This window comes from Mixophyes fleayi, chromosome 6, assembly GCF_038048845.1.
Source record: "Mixophyes fleayi isolate aMixFle1 chromosome 6, aMixFle1.hap1, whole genome shotgun sequence".
Lineage (NCBI taxonomy): Eukaryota > Metazoa > Chordata > Amphibia > Anura > Limnodynastidae > Mixophyes > Mixophyes fleayi.
The window spans coordinates 5,948,284-5,966,738 of NC_134407.1; the positions used below are offsets into that span (position 1 = coordinate 5,948,284).

Below are 18,455 nucleotides of genomic sequence, written 5' to 3' on the forward strand. Positions count from 1 at the left end.
CTAGTTCTGCAAAATAAATATGTATATATGAAAGTTTCATTTTTTTCCCCCATGTCTTAGAAAGTTTACAGAGATTGGAAAATGTTACAGGAGAACAGCAATAGAGCCTCGTACATTCCTTAAACTTTAAATAACCTGTCTAGCTTTAACCTTGTAACATGTTGGCGAAAAAAATAAAGAATTTCTGAAATGAAATTCAGATCTCAAGCAGATGTTTACTACTTAATGGCTGCCTCTATTTTTTTTTATTTCTGCCTTAAAGGAATGTTTTTTTTTTTATAGATCTGGCTGAAGCCATTGTCAGTGCCTTAGTGCATGTCTGTACTGTTCTTTAATTGTGCTGTCTGCTAAGCGAGGGAGCGTTAATCTGCATCACATTTCAATTCTACCTGCATTTGCAGTCATCTTTATAAATCCGGAAGAGAGAGCCGCAATCTTCCGTCTCCCCAGTGTTTCAAAAACAGCATCAATCGTATCTTTATTTTCTGCTGTGAAAAAAAGATAAACGTAAAGGCGCCAGATATTTTAATTAAAATGTAATATGTATTAAACAAAGTCTGAAGCGCACTTGACATGCACTGAAACTGTCCTTGATTTTGCACAGATAAACAACATTTCAAGGTAGACAGCAGCTCTCAGCTCTTGGGAGACGCCTCTGAAAACTAATCTTACACTTTGGTGTGAGGAGAGAAGCCGAAATCTCAAGAGGAACATTGTGCAAAAGTGTAAAAATCCCCCAAATTCATCCTTTTATCTCTTTAGTACCGACCTGTTTTTTTATATAAAACGTTTTGGTTTTGCTCCCCAAATACTGCTCGGCTTATCCTCGTTTATGGCTTAAATTAATCAATAAAGTGAGGGGAAATCGGACAGTTTTATTACATGCATCACTTTTTGTGAGTGTGTGTATGCAGCTTTTATTGCATTACCTGGAGATCATCTTAAACCAAAATAATACACTGAAGGGTAAATGGGTCAATTTAAAATTAAAGCGATGAAATTCAGATCTCCAGGTCTCAACTGGTACAAAATTCAAGTATTTTTTGCAACGTGGAAAAGGCTGTGTTGCTCTTCACAAAGCAAGGAACACCACTAAAAATCAATTTCATGATCTCTTTTGTTCTATAAAATTAAATCTTGTTTCTGTCCTGCTACGCCAAATGAGTCACATTGGTGCATGTACTTTGTACTTCTCAAGGAACACTCTCGCTTTGCCCAAGTCTTCCGATCAGGCGATGCAAACTTATGGTCAATCGTCATCTCGCTCTGTCAACAGGATTTGCGCCTTGATGGCGATCTACTTGCTCTTGTGACATTTGAGGTGCACGGCTGGTGGGAAGCTCACTTGTCATTGGGCAATGGACTTTCGTTTTTTTTAACACTTTGTATGACTTGACTCAATTGTGCAGCAACATTTTTTAATAATCAAAACCAGTTGATATTGTTTCAAAGTTAACACTATAGCACAAACATTTTCTATAGTAATGTAGATTTAAGATTTTGACCAGGACCTTTTCTGTAAGGAGTTTGCATGTTCTCCTCGTGTTTGCGTGGGTATCCTCCCATACACTAAAAACTTACTGGTAGGTTAATTGGCTTCTGACAAAATTAACTCTAGTGTGTGTGGGTAGGGACTGGTTTGAGTGATTAAAAATTCTCTGTATAAAGTGCTGAGAGGCTGAAATATGGGGCAGCTCCACTTAACCTTTAAAAAAACGTGCTGCTCTTTGATCTGTAGAAAACAGAGTGTGTAATGGTTTCATAAAATGAAATTCCCAACCTAATACCACACAGGAAATCCTGATGAGTGCTACGAAAATGTAATTTCTACATCTGTAAGTGATAATTAAATGGAAATAGATCTCCTGATCTCACTAAGCCGCTTCCTTAATAAAGGCTCTTTGCAGTTTGTTGGGTGGACGAGTGTTAACATGTTAAGTGACATAGTGCTCTAAATTTAGAAAAGAAAGTGAATTAAAATTTAGAGAGCCATCTGATGGGCCCTGACAGCTCTGTGGAACTGCAAATCGATGGTTTTGACCTGTATTACAATAACATCATTTGCAAAAGCAAATGCACTTTTCAGAAGCCAGTTATTTTCATCAAGATAATTCTATTCTATGTGACTTCTGAAGAGCAGATGAGTTTCTAGACAATGGATTGCCGATCTTATGAATGCATTTTTAAAATGAGATACCTAAGGATAATAATGTTTATTAAGGCTATTCATTTTATATAGCGGTATATTTTCCGTAATGGATGTCAGATAGAACTGAGCAAGATTTGCATTAACCTATTTCAGTTCTCAGAAACAAAGTAACTGGGGACCCATCTATGTATTATTCCTACACAGCAGCTGGGGATGGCTGTTGGTTACAAAATTAAACCGTAAACAAAATATTGTACTACTGAATAAATGTAAAATAAACTAAAAAGAATGCACAAACAAAGGGACAGAAAAAGGATTAACAAGAAAGGGAACATCTGCCTTGAAAAAGACAGTTGTTCAGTAATATAATATCAGCTTATTTTGAGTCACCTTATTAACATCTAGGAATCTAGCTTTGCAAATAGCTTTTAAAGATGACTCATTTACTCTGAGGACGCTAATTTGGGATAAGGGAGATCCATCTGTAAGGAAATAGAAGCAGAATAGATCTTGGAAGTGTAAATATATTACATTTTCACACTATTATTGCCAATTACTGCCAGTTCCCTATTTACCAAAAACTCTGAGTGTCAGATGGGTGTGATGGGGATGCTGATTGTGGTGGGGTAATTTAAGTTGAAACTTTCGTATCCAAATCCACAAGGATGGCATAGCCGCATGCCAACACTACCTTCAAAGAAACAGTCTAGTCACAGAGCCAACCCTGCAGCTGGTCAGCTTCGTACTCAATCATAATGACTTTTCTTTTGGGAAAGACATATACCTGCAGTGTATGGGAAGTGCCATGGGTAGTAAGATGTCACCTTAGTATACTAATCTTTTCATGGCTAAACTAGAGGAGGAATTCTTATCAGCTTGCACAATGAAACCTCTAGCATACTTCCGTTATATGGATGATTTGTTACTAGTCTGGACGGGCTCTGAAGATGAGCTGCTGACTTTCCATAAAAACTTCAACAAGTTTCACCGAACCATCAGACTCACTCTTAACTACTCACGATCTCAGATACATTTCCTGGACATGACTCTATATAATAAAAACACTACTATACAAACATCAGTCTATCATAAACCTACAGGCCGCCCAGTATATCTGAGATGGAACAGCTTTCACCCAGGACACATAAAGAAGTCCATCATTTACAGCCAAGCTCTGAGATACATTCGGATTTGTTCAGACAGTGAAGACAGAAAACAGCACCTGCTATCACTGAGGAATACATTCCTACAACAAGGATACCATCCAATAGTTATAGATGAACAGATCCACAGGGCCACAAGGATCCCAAGGAGTAGCCTCCTGGATTACAAACAGAAGGAGGACAACAGCAGGGTGCCCCTTGTGGTAACTTACAATCCCCACATGAACATCTTCGGGACTATAAAATCACTGACATTTTCTCATGTACATCCTCCAATGTGGTGTACATGATACAGTGTACAAGGTGCCCTGAGGGAATCTACATTGGGGAGACCAAGCAGAAACTGCAATCCAGGATGAATCTACACAGACACACAATAAAGAAGACTCTGGACACCCCCGTGGGTAAACACTTCTCTGGACCAGGACACAGTATGACAGATTTAAAAGTCCTAATACTGAAAGGTCTTTTTAAAAAAAGCAGGGAGAGAAAAATCTGTGAATTTCAGCTGATGAGAACATTCCAGTCATTGACTCAAGGGCTCAATCTAACATCTGGATTTATGACCCACTACTTGGACCCACTTCACACCCCACAGAAAGTGACTCCAGATCTCTGAACTCATAGGACTATACGCTTTCATTCCTAACGAAAACCTCAGTTTTATTACTTTAGCTTATCTTAATGATATATCCCCCCCTGTACAAATTTCTTAATGTATCAGCTCTTAAATGTTGTGTATGTATCTTAGTCATTCATTTGTAAAGTTGCCTGATGAAGGGGCCTCTATGATCTGAAAGCTAGCAAATATAATAATTTTTTTTTTGATTCACCAATAAAGGTATCACTCCTATAATACTTTTGTCTTTTTTGACACGAAAGTATTTAACATCACACAAATCCAAACCCAAAATATCTAATTTCCTCCTATAATATCCCAGCTGCCATATCATGCATCCCATCCATCCTCAACTCCGCTTCTTCCCCCCCTAATTACTAACTTCACAGAAGATGCTGACTCTTGTGTTAAATCTTACAGAGAAAATACATATCGCATTCAATTAAACACCTAAAATACATCTGTCTTTATATAAACATTACTAAGAAAACAGAACAAGAAAAGTTGCACTGTGTAGTTTTCTATAAACACAAAACATATAAAGAGAATAACTGTATAACAGTATAAGGAACAAGATAAGTGAGATTGTTTGGATGCCTATATATTCGGTTTATGAACTAATAAATAAAACCCCAAACAATATATAGTATACATCTTATGAAGTAATACTGCACAGTTATCTACGGGACTGAGTCATTAAGGAGAGCAAAGCAAAAAATGAGTAACTTTGCACCTGGGAAAAACCATGTTGCACTGGAGGGGGAGGTAAATTTAAAATGTGTAGACAGATTTATAGTTGGGGTAGGGCATGTCCTAGATCAACTTTACATTTCAGTGTAAAAATAAAGCTATGACGTATTTGTGTTAGATGAAAAAAACAGCCAGTATTTATCTTATGTGCAAAATAATAAACTAATTTGCACCCCTTATATTGTAACATGGTTTGTCCAAGAGCAAAAGCACACTTTTTTTTTTCAGGCCCTATATGTACTTGTAGAGGATTTAAGTGACATTACTAATATATTTAATGATCAGACATCTCGACAGTCTTTAATATGTCTGTGATACAATATTAGTGAAAACATTTTATATTGAGGTCCATTTTCATGACTTATTTATTACCCAGGAATTTCTAAGCTGTGTTTTTTATTTTACAGAAATATAATCCCTTGTTACTGGAATGAATTCTACTGGGGGACGAGTTGTTCATCCTGTATGAATAATTAATACTGATTAATTGATGTGGATCATTAAACACCACAATGGAACCCATTATTACTGGAAGCAATAAACGTTCTATTGCATCATGAAATTCAAACCCATATAATAAGAAACGCTCCATCTGCCGCTTATCTGCTTTCTTAAAGTGACATTAGGATTAAACATACATGAAACAAGGTATCATTTTTCTTATTCCTATATTTGTTCTTTGTTTGCAAAGTGAGAGAAGAGGATTAATGTGTGCTGGTTCATGCACTGGCTTTATCAAACACATTGGGTCTAATTCATCAAGGGAAGTACACTGAGTGAAATGTGCGTTTGTTTCAGAACGCAATGTAAATCCGGTCTGCGCATGACCAAATTCAAAAAGGAGCGTATATGAAGATACATGTGGTGATGAATACAGGTCAAGGTGCGCTCTACTCTGCTAGACAATACACTGCAGGACGTCCAATACCTATGTCGAATAAAAGTCACAAAAGAACACACAAACAAAATAAAAATAATGTCACCTGATAATAATATAGTTATTAATGGCAAATCAGTAAAAAATTAAAATAGATTTTGTTATTTTCTCTCCATGAAATACATTTATCAGGATGTTATTAATGTCTACTGTACATAAAATAAGTTTTTATAATTGCTCCTGATTACAAACACATGTTCTAGCTGTATACACAGCCGTCATCACTGGTAATCAGCACTTACACCTGACCTGTAGCTGATGCAAGTGATGTGGCTGAAAAACAAGCACTTTTGAGATGCCCTGAACTCGGATCAGATGTTGCTGCGAGATTGGCACACCCTTACCGTACATTGACAACGAGCATACGCCCCTTACCCGCCAATTTCCCTCCCTGAAAGCATAAACTTTATCAAGTGTCCTTTGTTTAAGGAGATTTATTGAATGGAGCTGTATGAACTAGTTCTGGGCATGAGCAGAGATTTTGCAGAACGCACACACGAAAAAATCGCCGTTTACGTTCGTTGAAGAATTATTTACATTTTTTTTCAAAGAACCACTAAATTCCAAAATTTAAATGAGTGCTACAGTGACATTCAGCAGCAGCTCTGCTAAAAGATGACTTATAACTCCCCTCCCCGTTACAGCTGAAGCCCCTCCCACATTTTAGGACAATGTCTAGTGCCAGGTTAAGAGCCTTGGTCCTGTATCTGAAAATTATGAAGGACCTATTGTGAGCAGCTCTATAGAGCGAGGGTGTGCGTGTTCAGCACCACGGAGAGCACCTAAAGCTCATGTCCTAGTAATCCAAGGACACTTTATGGATTACACTTACCAACAGGTGGCTGGATACAAGCAGAGTATCGAAGGGTAATCTCCAGAATGGAACAGCGTTGGTCCACAGGACTGAGTGACAACAGCGTGGCCAGTTCGTCCCTTTAATTAGTGACACCTAGAAATGACACTGGTTCCTGTCATACACTGTATGTTACTGACCTGCGCTCCATACACAGATATTGTCACTTGGTTTGCAAGCTGCCACACCCACACCTAATTATTCTCTGTGGCCATCTTTGTTGTGGGATTCTGTTCTCAGAGGCCATCTTGCTTATTGGCTCACCTAATGCATTAATTAGGCACATTCTTATTTATTTTAATTGTGATATATACAGTGGATATAAAAAGTGTACACATCCTTATTGAAATTGCAGGTGTTTGCGGTATAAAGTCTGATACCCAGATAAATCATGTCATTTTTCCACCTTTAGTATGATCGTGCAGCCAACTATAGTATAAAACATGACCATTTTTAGGAAAAATAAGTGAAAAAAAAGAAAAAACTACAATACTCTGGTTGCAGAAGTGAGCACACCCCATGAAGTAATACTTTGTAGAAGCACATTTTGCTTTTATTATAGCAAAGAGCCAAAATAGCTGCTCTCCTTCCTGTTTGGGCAAGCTCCTATTTATATCCTCCCTCATGCTCTTCAAGCTGCCTCCACCCTCCTCCTATGTCTCCCCCCAGCACCTAGACTGCTGGGAGATGCAGATAGATGAATATATTCTGCACCATTTTGTTGGAGTCTTTGAGCGGCACCATTTTGTTGTAGTCCAGTGGTTGCTGGGGTCACATTGTGTACACCTCTGTGCAGGGAAAGTACTATTTTATTATTCTTAATGAATGCAGATTGTAAAAAAGCTTTCCAAAGAACATATTGGTATTATATACAAAAAAAGAGAAAATTGTTGCCCGTGCTAGTACTCTTCACCTGTGCAAATCTGCTCTCATGTGTGCAGCATATGTAGTGCAACAGAAATAGTTTAGAAGTGTTAGTACTATATTTTGGCCAACAGGCATCAGCATGTGTCACAACGGGCTCCTCGTACAGTTTCTACACTCATTCTTTGTGCTAAAGAACACAAAAATTCAGCCAAAACCTTTCTTCACTGTAGTATGAACACGTTTGTATGTCTGTGCAGCCGACAACCTCAGTGTAAGAGGTGGGATTGAGCTGGCATACCTGCGGGGAAATTTCGCACTAATCAAATTTCACAGAGGGACTCGCTGCTTCACTGTGTTGTAAGGTTCTAGCAATACTATCTGCAGTTCCGCCTTTCACCACTCTGCTAGTCAAACATGCAAAATGTTGCTGTAAATGTGGAAAATAACTGTGTCAGGATTAGCAAAAAAATGGATAAATCAGATTTATGCTTGTAACATTTTACGGATCTGACACGGATAGAGAAATCTGACCGGCTGCTGCAGGATGTTCTATTGTCGATGATAATCTATAATGGTGATAACTGCTGTTAACAAAATATCTGTGACCCTTTATTGTGCACCGTGACATGACAAACAGCAACACAACATTTCTATCAGAAAATGTCAAGTAGATAAATGTTTCCAGGCGCGTTTCTAAAGCAGTAATCTGTTTTTTATATAGAAGACAGTCTATCTTAAATCTAGTATGTATTTGGGGTCAGCTATGTAATGGCCATATCACTGACTTTTCTAGGGTAGAGAACACCACCAAAATGACGAAAAATCTGGTCAGTATTTGTTCATAGCAGAACTTAAAGATTACATCGTCCAAACGTCCTACTTCAGCCAATCTGTTTTGCTGCGAAGCGTGATTGGTGCCATCTTTCACCGCAATTTTCCTCATCTCTCTATGGGGCATATTTAATAAAGCACGACAGTGCTTTTAACGGATAATTAAGGTCCCACAGTGTCCTCCGCAAATTTATTAAGGGGGCATCGCAGCAGATATCATGGATATCTGCTGCTTTGCATTCCTCTTCGTTTTTGGGAGCAGTCACCATTCAACAGAATGGTGACTGCTCCTGGCCGCAATCTAACAAGTCCCGAAAAAACATTTTTTTCGGGAACCTGTCATGTTAATGTACTGAAGCTGCAGCTGGCGTACATGAGGAAATCTAATGCTGTCAGCTCTGCTCCGGAGAGCAGAGCTGGACAGCGCATGTGTGGAGGGATCACATGATCCCTCCCTGTCACTCACAGCTCTCTCTCTGCAACTATCATTGCAGAGACAGAGAGGGGATCTGTGTGCGCATGTCCAGTTCTTGGAACTGGACATGCGCAATTGAAGAGTGAGGAGAAGACCCGAAGACAGCGCTTCCGAAGAGGCAGGTAAGTATGATTTTTTTTTCCACAGAAACAGCAGATTATCGGGACTGCTGTTTCTGTACTCCGGTTTTGATAAATTTGAGAAATGAATCAATACTTATCCGTCCGATAAGGATTGATAACCATTTCTCTATTTCAACGTTAAATGATAAATGTGCCCCTATAGCAGTTATCTTCGTATGACTGTTTACACAGTCCTCTTCATTATTCAGACATCAAAATAGTTCTAGTATTTAGGGGTCTATTTCTAAGTCTCAGTGGAGTTTTTTTTTTCCAAGTTTCGATGCTATTATTAGAGGATCACAGCAGACATAGTAAATGTCTGGTCCCAGCCTCTTCAATCGCTAATCCAGACCCCATAGGTGTCTATTGGGACTGCAATTTTACCCTATTTATCAAACTCTGAGGTTTGGAGCTTGATCCTGACAGCTAACACCATCTGAAGATGGAGATAATCATTACATTTTTGGATCCCTCCCTAGCCGGCTTCCTGCTCCCCCTCATCACAAATTCAGCCTGACCATAGGAACCTGTTAGTAAAGTGATCACTTGACTATTGGTTATTCACCGTGACAGGCTCCTGTTGCTGCCGCGGTCCTAACTATTCAATTTTTTTATTTTATTTTCAAATATTTGTATTGAGATTTTTTGCTACAGAGAAGTAGATTGTGTGGAGGAAAAAGGAGAAGGTACATACAAGTACCTTGATGGGCAGCACGGTGGCTTAGTGGTTAGCACTCCTGCCTCACAGCGCTGGGGTCATGAGTTCAAGTCCCATCCATGACCTTATCTGTGTGGAGTTTGTATGTTCTCCCTGTGTCTGCGTGGGTTTCCTCCAGGTGCTCCGGTTTCCTCCCACATTCCAAAAAGATACTAAGAGGTTAATTGGCTGCTATCAAAATTGACCCTAGTCTGTCTCTCTCTGTCTGTATGTATGTTAGGGAATTTAGACTGTAAGCTCCAATGGAGCAGGGACTGATGTGAATGAGTTCTCTGTACAGCGCTGCGGAATCAGTGGCGCTATATAAATAACTGGTGATGATGATGATACAAGTAAAAGGGATAGGGAGCGTAATACAGATTTGCTAGAGTGAGTAACTTACTGGACTAGATTTACTAAACTTAGGGTTTGGAAAAGTGGAGATGTTGCCTATAGCAACCAATCAGATTCTAGCTTTCATTTATTTAGTACATTCTACAAAATGACAGCTGGAATCTGATTGGTTGCTATAGGCAACATCTCCACTTTTCCAAACCCGCAGTTTAGTAACTATACCCCATTGGGTCAGTTTTGGCTAATTGGCTAATCAATTTTAATAAAATTTCTCATTAATGAATTTCTTATCAGTGCAAAAAGGAATAATAATTAACGCGGCCAATTTGTGATTGGTCATAAATAGCCCCTTATTAGCCTAACATTATACAATAATATAGACACCAGAATGAGTTCACAGCTGCCCATTTAGAAATATTATCTTAGTTCAGTTAAACTCAGCTTAAAATTAATTTAATTATTCTCTGTCTTGAAGTATTTTGGCTAAACAGCAACGAATACCAAAGCTCATATGTTACAGCAACATCCGTGTGCCCTGAGTATGGAGCAGATAGACGGGAGATAGCATCCAATGTTCAAATAAGTCATAATATTCTTTTTTTTTCCCTTTATCCATTTGACATCTGTGTTTTTTTCCAATAACTGGGAAATATGCCAAGCAGACACTGCACCTGACCGCACGTCTGAGGGATTTAAGAGATTTTTTTTTCTTGGAGTCTGATATCTATTAGTCTGACAGCGATTCTTGTAAATAAACCATTTATTTCATTAACCAGATGTGTGCTGGATTCTAGTGGCTGCAGAAAGACTCTTGTGTTTTGAGTATTCAGACTCCGTGCGGCGAAGGGTTTAGTCAAGGAACATCTTCGGTGTCGTCCAGCTGTTGGGTGTATCATTTACACTGCCCCACCAGAAGGGGGCAGAGTTTCTGTGGTCTTAAAGAAACTCAGGGGTAAATGTATCAAGCTGAGAGTTTTCCGGCGGATTTGAAAAGTGGAGATTTGCCTACAACAACCAATCAGATTCTAGCTGTCATTTTGTTGAATGTACTAAATAAATGATAGCTAGAATCTGATTGGTTTTTCAAACCCGCCGGAAAACTCTCAGCTTGATACATTTACCCCTCAGTGGTCTATTTACTGCAATGAGCCATAAATCTGAAGAAAACATCTGCTATTTCTAGAGTCCGGCCATCGGAGATCTTCTTTTAATTTATCAAGGGGTACAAGCGGCTGGTCTCTGCAGTCCTTATAGACTTCTAAGGGGACTGCGATGCAGCCCCATTCAGTGGCCAGGCTTAAAAAATTAACGCCATCTCATCATCCCATGTCTATGGGATGCATTATATGGGCGTTACCCCTGGGGCCGCGAGGGTCGGACACGGGAACCGACGGCTATCTTCCTCGTACAATCACGGCTTATGAACATCTGTCTTTAGATGCCGTTATGTGATTGATGATATACCCCTTTTATGATATACCCCCGAAGTTTTGCTCATTGCAAATGAAGCCCACAATATTCATACTGCTAGGCCCGGCGCTCCCATTAGGCAAGGTTAGGCACTTGCCTAGGGCGCCGGGCTCTGGAGGGCGCCACAGAATGAAAATTACTTTAAAACTGTGCGGCGACCGCTGACCATACCTGTCACGGCCGCCGCACAGCATTCAGATACATCCACGGGGAGGGGGCAAGAGGCTACTGCTCACCACCGCCGCCTCTCTGCTCCGTCTCCTCCCCTCCACTCACTGACTGTCGGGCCGTGACATCATTATCACGGCCCGACAGTGTCAGTGAGTGGAGGGGAGGAGACGGAGCAGAGAGGCGGCGGTGGTGAGGCAAGGTAAGGAAAGACGGGGTGAGGGGGGAGGAGGGAGGAGGGAGCCGATTTTGACAAAATGCCTAGGGCGCCATGGACCCTAGCACCGGCCCTGCATACTGCACAGTATGGGCTGAATCATAAATGTAATGCCGATACGTGCCATATTTCGCGTAAAATTGGTCTGTGCATGAAAATAACCGGACTATACACCAGGTAATGCGGCATCATTCCATTAATCTTCAAGCACAAAAGGAGCCTTACTACAGATTGCGGTTTCTGGGCGTATGCACCTAGTCAGTGTACAGTAAGGACGTGCCGAGGGCACACGCAGCAGTGTCTGATCCAAGCTTTGGCCATCTCTCAGGTACGTGTTTTTCAGTTGTATCACTTGCACCAGATACAGTTACTAGTTATGGCAGTTACTAGTTATGGCAGTTCCTAGTTATGGCAGTTACTAGTTATGGCAGTTCCTAGTTATGGCAGTTTCTAGTTATGGCAGTTCCTAGCTATGGCAGTTACTAGTTATGGCAGTTACTAGTTATGGCAGTTCCTAGTTATGGCAGTTCCTAGTTATGGCAGTTACTAGTTATGGCAGTTACTAGCTATGGCAGTTACTAGTTATGGCAGTTACTAGTTATGGCAGTTACTAGTTATGGCAGTTACTAGTTATGGCAGTTACTAGTTATGGCAGTTACTAGCTATGGCAGTTACTAGTTATGGCAGTTACTAGTTATGGCAGTTCCTAGTTATGGCAGTTCCTAGTTATGGCAGTTACTAGCTATGGCAGTTACTAGTTATGGCAGTTCCTAGCTATGGCAGTTACTAGTTATGGCAGTTACTAGTTATGGCAGTTACTAGTTATGGCAGTTCCTAGTTATGGCAGTTACTAGCTATGGCAGTTACTAGTTATGGCAGTTCCTAGCTATGGCAGTTACTAGCTATGGCAGTTACTAGTTATGGCAGTTACTAGTTATGGCAGTTACTAGCTATGGCAGTTACTAGTTATGGCAGTTACTAGTTATGGCAGTTACTAGCTATGGCAGTTACTAGTTATGGCAGTTACTAGTTATGGCAGTTCCTAGTTATGGCAGTTACTAGTTATGGCAGTTCCTAGTTATGGCAGTTACTAGTTATGGCAGTTCCTAGTTATGGCAGTTACTAGTTATGGCAGTTACTAGTTATGGCAGTTACTAGCTATGGCAGTTACTAGCTATGGCAGTCACCTAGAACTATCTTTGCAACTGTAAAAATGCATTTTATGTACAGTAGATATTCATAACATCCTAATAAATATATTCTGGGGAAAACAATCGAAAAAAAAACCCACTTTCTTTTAATGCATTGTTATTAGTGACTATATTATAAGCAGGTGTATTGGACGTACCCTGCAGTGTATTGTCTGTTAGAGCAGAATGCACCTAGACTCGTATTCATCACCTGACGCATATTCAGATCCACTCCTTATTGAATACGGATGTGCGTATGCCCAATGTATGTGCGTTTAAAAAAACAACAACGTCATTTTTTTTTTTCCGTTTGGTGGGAATGAATGAATCAGATCCTGTGTACACAGTACAGAACGCACATCACCAAACAGGGGGGCAGCACAGTACCAAAGAACTCTCTCTCCCGTTCACTGGTAGGACCCCCTTCTGTCAGTTTGACTGTATGCTATCGGGCATATTGTGTGCACTATAATGCGTACCCTCTTCTGTTTGAAAGGCGAGAAGAAAACATTTTTTTTTAGAACACCGATTACAAATAATTAATGTCTTCAACTAATACTCCCCTGTATATTTATTTATGAATGTTGCCGCTTATTAAATGCAATTTTTTTTTTTAAATTAACAGCTTTTGTTGCTACCGAAACTGTCACCGTTTATTTGAATTTGTAAAGAGTTTCAGGATTTCATTAAAAGCAATTTTTGTTTGTCCTATTTGAATTAGAATCTTCTTGAAATAAACTGGATACTTTAATTAAAGTGTTACATTTAATACACAGAACCTCTCGCTGACAGGTTCACTCGAACTACTGATCTTGTGTCGAGGGCTCATGTCACAGTATAGCAGAATTTTGGCTTCTCATTACATTGTACCTTCTCTAAACTATACTTCTCGTCTTTTAACTGATTTGTTTTGTTCATCCTCCGCTGATTAGGTCCATCAATGTCTGCAAGTAACGCGGCTGCTGTACGGAGACCAGAGTAGTGTGGAAACACCTGTTATTTGGTCTCAGTGTGGAAAGCAATTTGCAACATCATTGTACACAATAGTTACATATCAGAAAATCTTCTTGGAGCTAAACTCTGGTTTTAATGTTCGTCTAAACAAAGGAACATTCTGTACTGTGCTGTAATTCTCTCTTCTGTTATCAGAAACCGCTTATCTGATAGAAAATGCTTTACAAAAGGTAAACACTTCTCATTATTCCATGATAATAAATATGCACTTTCATTAGAGCAGCTTTTAGTATTATCTGCATCCAGGTTATCTTTCAGCGTGGTTTGAAACCTTATAATCTGTTTTTTTCTTTTTTATAAAAGGAAGTTTGTGGTTATGCAGGAAATTACAGCCTGTTCCTTCAGCTTGTTAAATATTTTACATTTATTTTGTGCTATGCTTTAAGGGCCTGATTCATTAAGGAAAGTTAAGTAAAACAATTGAGTAAGTAATCTCCTGGACAAAACCATGTTACACTGCAAGGGGTGCAAATGAGTTTTCTGTTTTGCACATAAGTCTAATACTGTCGTTTTTTTCATGTAGCACACAAATACTTGATAGCTTATTTGTACACTGAAATTTAAAGTTGATATTTGTGTGCTACATGAAGAAACAGTCAGGATTTAACTTAGGTGCAAACTAATTTGCACCCCTTGCATTGTAACATGGTTTTGTCCAGGAGACTACTTACTCAATTGTTTTACTTAACTTTCCTTAATGAATCAGGCCCTTAGCCAGTGTATGACTACACCTTAATAAAGATATATTAAAGCCAGTGTATTAGTGAGTCAAGTAATATTCATGAAATATATTTCAAGTGTTCTAAAGATTTGTTTGGAACAGATCTGAGTTAATAGTGTCATGGATATTCAAAGCAGAATCTCCTTCTCATTCCAGGAGCCAGGGAATAAAGGACTGATGTTTAAAGAACAACTGCTGCTTGTACTATGTATCATCCACCACCTACTCCACCCACTTTTTTTCTGCCAATATAATAGAGAATCGAGCTTTAACTATACTGAGTGCAGAGGACTAATGTTCTCCTGAATCTTCAAAAAAGAACAAGAAAACTATTTAACTTGAGGGTCATCAAACATAGGTGACTCATTCTGCTGTTTTCCACAGTGGAAACCCATTAAATTGAGTGATATCATCTAGAAGTGCACAGGGCACTGATTTTAAGTGTGTCTGACTAAGGGCAAAGCACCTATTGAATTCATTAAAGGTTGTTATTTACAGACATGTAAGACATGAAGTGGGCAGGGATAAAACAACCTATAGCCAATCCGAGCAACAGAATGTTATTTATTTAATTAGAATTGGTCCTCTGTACACTGAGCGCTTTTTCTTTTTTGGTGAACTAATTCATTCAGTCTTGTGTAGCAGCTGTACACAGATGACACCCAAACCCAACTCTCCCACACACGTCCAAAATGTCCAAAAACAGATCTTATCCTCTCTCACCTCCTTGCTCAACTCTCCCTCACTATCATCATCATCATCAAGTTATTTATATAGCACCACTAGTTCTGCAGCGCTGTACAGAGAACTCATTCGCATTGGTCCCCGCTCCATTGGAGCTTGCAGATTAAATCCCCCAACATACATACACACACAGACAGAGAGAGAGACCTAAGGTCAATTTGATAGCTGCCAATTAACCTACCAGTATGTTTTTGGAGTGTGGGAGGAAACCAGAGCACCCGGAGGAAACTCACGCAAACACGGGGAGAACATACAAACTCCACACAGATAAGGCCATGGTTGGGAATCAGACTCATGACCCCCAGTGCTGTGTGGCAGAGGTGCTGACCACTGAGCCACCATGCAGCCCAGCACTATCGGCAACACCACAATTTCCAGTCTCCCAAAACCACCACCTTGGTATCACGCATTACTCTGATCTCCCTCTCTCGATACTCCACTCTTTCTGTACCACTGTGCAAATCCCTACACTGGCTCCCTGTGTCCTCCAAATCCAATTCAAATTACTCGACCTATCCCGGACAGCTCTTAGCAACACCCCTTCATACATCTCAAATCTCATTTTAAAACACTTTTCATTACACTACTACTCCCACCTATTATACTCACACTGGTACACCCTCACACCTACCCTACTCCCAGCTATACTACTCACACTGGTACACCCTCATACCTGCCCTACTCCTACCTATACTACTCACACTGGTACACCCTCACACCTACCCTACTCACACTGGTATACCCTCACACCTACCCTACTCACATTGGTACACACTCACACCTACCCTACTCTCAGCTATACTACACACACTGGTACACCCTCACACCTACCCTACTCCCACCTATACTACTCTCACTGATACACCCTCACACCTACCCTACTCCCACCTATACTAATCACACTAATGTACCCTCACATCTACCCTACTCTTACCCATACTTCTCACACTGGGACACCCTCACACCTACCCTACTCCCACCTATACTACTCCCACTGCTACACCCTCACACCTACCCTACTCCCAACTATACTACTCACACTGGTACACCCTCACACCTAACCTACTCCCACCTATACTACTCACACTGGTACACCCTCACACCTACCCTACTCACACTGGTATACCCTCACACCTACCCTACTCACATTGGTACACACTCACACCTACCCTACTCTCAGCTATACTACACACACTGGTACACCCTCACACCTACCCTACTCCCACCTATACTACTCTCACTGATACACCCTCACACCTACCCTACTCCCACCTATACTAATCACACTAATGTACCCTCACATCTACCCTACTCTTACCCATACTTCTCACACTGGGACACCCTCACACCTACCCTACTCCCACCTATACTACTCCCACTGGTACACCCTCACACCTACCCTACTCCCAACTATACTACTCAGACTGGTACACCCTCACACCTAACCTACTCCCACCTATACTACTCACACTGGTACATTCCTTACACCTACACTACTCCCACCTATACTACTCACACTGGTACATCCTCACACCTACCCTACTCCCACCTATACTACTCACACTGGTACACCCTCACACCTACCCTACTCACACTGGTATACCCTCACACCTACCCTACTCACACTGGTACATCCTCACACCTACCCTACTCCCACCTATACTACTCACACTGGTACATCCTCACACCTACCCTACTCTCAGCTATACTACACACACTGGTACACCCTCACACCTACCCTACTCCCACCTATACTAATCACACTAATGTACCCTCACATCTACCCTACTCTTACCCATACTTCTCACACTGGGCCCCCCTCACACCTACCCTACTCCCACCTATACTACTCCCACTGGTACACCCTCACACCTAACCTACTCCCACCTAAACTACTCACACCGGTACACCCTCACACCTACTCTACTCCCACCTATACTACTCCCACTTGTAAATCCTCACACCTACCCTACTCCCACCTATACTACTCACACTGGTAAATCCTCACACCTACCCTACTCCCACCTATACTACTCACACTGGTAAACCCTCACACCTACCCTACTCCCACCTATACTACTCACACTGGTAAACCCTCACACCTACCCCACTTCCACCTATACTACTCCCACTGGTAAATCATCACACCTACTCTACTCCCACCTATACTACTCACACTGGTAAACACTCACACCTACCCTACTCCCACCTATACTACTCACACTGGTACACCCTCACACTGACCATACTCCCACCCATACTACTCACACTGGTAAACCCTCACACCTACCCTACTCCCACCTATACTACTCACACTGGTACACCCTCACACCGACCATACTGCCACCTATACTACTCACACTGGTAAACCCTCACACCTACCCTACTCCCACCTATACTACTCACACTGGTACACACTCACACCTACCCTACTCCCAGCTATACTACTTACACTGGTACACCCTCATACCTGCCCTACTCCCACCTATACTACTCACACTGGTACACCCTCACACCTACCCTACTCACACTGGTACACCCTCACACCTACCCTACTCACACTGGTACACACTCACACATACCCTACTCCCACCTATACTACTCACACTGGTAAATCATCACACTTACCCTACACCCAACTATACTACTCACACTGGTAAACCCTGACACCTACCCTACTTCCAAATATACTACTCACACTGGTAAATCCTCACACCTACCCTGCTCCCACCTATACTACACACACTGGTACACACTCACACTTACCCTACTCCCAGCTATAGTACTCACACTGGTACACCTTCACACCTACCCTCATCACAGCTATACTACACACACTGTTACACACTCACACCTACCCTACTCCTTCCTATATTACTTATACTTTATGCTAACAGCTGCACAGAGAATTTTAGCTCAGCCAACTGCTATTATGTATCCATGTGTAGGAAACTTTAAAATGGGAGGTGTTATATCTGCATGTAGTCAATCCTAAACCTCTAAACCTTAACAGCAGCACAGAGTAATGATGTAAGGAGCAATGTTTCTTCCATGTGTCTTGTCAAGAAGGATACAAAATACAATGATTGGAAAATAAACTAGACAGGTAGGCAG

General features: G+C 40.9%; 1 long non-coding RNA gene across 1 annotated transcript; it reads right to left on the reverse strand.

The window, feature by feature from the left end:
* Positions 1-16,025: 16,025 nt before the first annotated feature.
* Positions 16,026-17,941, reverse strand: LOC142160161 (uncharacterized). Its single transcript, XR_012693077.1, has 3 exons — positions 17,893-17,941; positions 16,307-16,352; positions 16,026-16,060 (listed from the first exon to the last, which is right to left on the reverse strand). It is a non-coding gene; the product is annotated as an uncharacterized LOC142160161 (long non-coding RNA).
* Positions 17,942-18,455: the final 514 nt, after the last annotated feature.